Source organism: Portunus trituberculatus, chromosome 35, assembly GCF_017591435.1.
Source record: "Portunus trituberculatus isolate SZX2019 chromosome 35, ASM1759143v1, whole genome shotgun sequence".
In the NCBI taxonomy this organism is placed as follows: Eukaryota; Metazoa; Arthropoda; class Malacostraca; order Decapoda; family Portunidae; genus Portunus; species Portunus trituberculatus.
In genome coordinates this window covers 4,365,104-4,366,726 of record NC_059289.1, presented here as the reverse complement: position 1 = coordinate 4,366,726, position 1,623 = coordinate 4,365,104, and positions in this window count along the sequence as shown.

Genomic DNA, 1,623 nt, shown 5'->3' with positions numbered 1-1,623 from the left:
AAGTAGTTTGGCGTTACCTCCCTTGTGACACCGCTACGTCTATCTTGTGTGGCCACCTCTTGATGCAGGTGTCACGAGCTATAGCAAACACGCACACGCAAACGCACACGCGCGCACACACACACACACACACACACACACACACACACACACACACACACACACACACGAGCAGTACATCAAACAAACAGGTTCAATCGTGCCTTCAAAGTAGCTTATTAGGTCTGTGTGTGTGTGTGTGTGTGTGTGTGTGTGTGTGTGTGTGTGTGTGTGTGTGTGTGTGTGTGTGTGTGTGTGTGTGTGTGTGTGTGTGTGTGTGTGTGTGTGTGTGTGTGTGTGTGTGTGTGTGTGTGTGTGTGTGTGTGTGTGTGTGTGTGTGTGTGTAGCCGTAAATGCGTACATCTATGCTGGCGCAGCGCAACTATATAATAAGTACACCTTTGAATAATACATGCGTACCAGTGTGTGTGTGTGTGTGTGTGTGTGTGTGTGTGTGTGTGTGTGTGTGTGTGTGTGTGTGTGTGTGTGTGTGTGTGCACCAAGGCATATCCCTACACGTACAGAACTCTCCCCAAACATTAAGTAGGAAAGTTTTCACTCTCATTTAGGCAGATTCATTCATAACCATCGCACGTCAGAGAAGGTAACACGGCAGCACGAAGCGACAGAGTGGGAAAGGTGAATAGTAGCTGGCTGATGACTAGAGCGGCCAGGTAGAAGCTAAGCAAGTTAAAATGATAAAGATAGACAGGTAGATAGACGTCATCCATTGGCCACCGGAAAGAAAAAAAACGAATAACACGTTGACTTGATTATGTTTTATTCATGTCTAAAGATGGATTGGAAAGATAAATAGATAAGTGGTTAAACTGGTGGCTTGGTAGATAGATAGATTAGTAGACAGGAAGGCAGATAGACAGATAAATAGAAAAGTTAGTGTGCATATAGATAGATAAACAGACAGATATTTTATCCACCACACTAATGCATAGACGTAAATGAGCAACAAAAGGTTATGGTAATGATATGTGCAGGGAGAGACAAGCACAGGTGAACTTCAGGTAATACTGATTAATCAAGCAAGACAAATGAGGTGGATAGGTAGGAAGGATGGAGAGACACGGAAAGGTCAACATGTATGCTAATGTTTTTCAAGGATGTCAAACAAAAAGATAATTTTACGGACACTAATAAAGAGTAAATGAAAGGCATCTGTTTTGTCATATGATATAGAACGAATAGGAACAATGTCTTAATACAAGTCTCCGAGGAAACGAAAAGAAGATACAGAGGTTTATTATGAAAGGCATGAATATAGCTTTGTAGGTAACTAGAAGAGGAACAAAATATAAAAAAAGTAATGTGGTAAAACAGACGGCTCTTGTGTGGTACACTTAAAACAGAGAAAAAACATTGAATTTTATACGGACGCCTAGAAACTGAAATAGAAATACAATGTGTGTGTGTGTGTGTGTGTGTGTGTGTGTGTGTGTGTGTGTGTGTGTGTGTGTGTGTGTGTGTGTGTGTGTGTGTGTGTGTGTGTGTGTGTTTCACTGTTTGATCTGCTGCAGTCTCTGACGAGACAGCCAGACGTTACCCTACGGAACGAGCTCAGAGCTCATT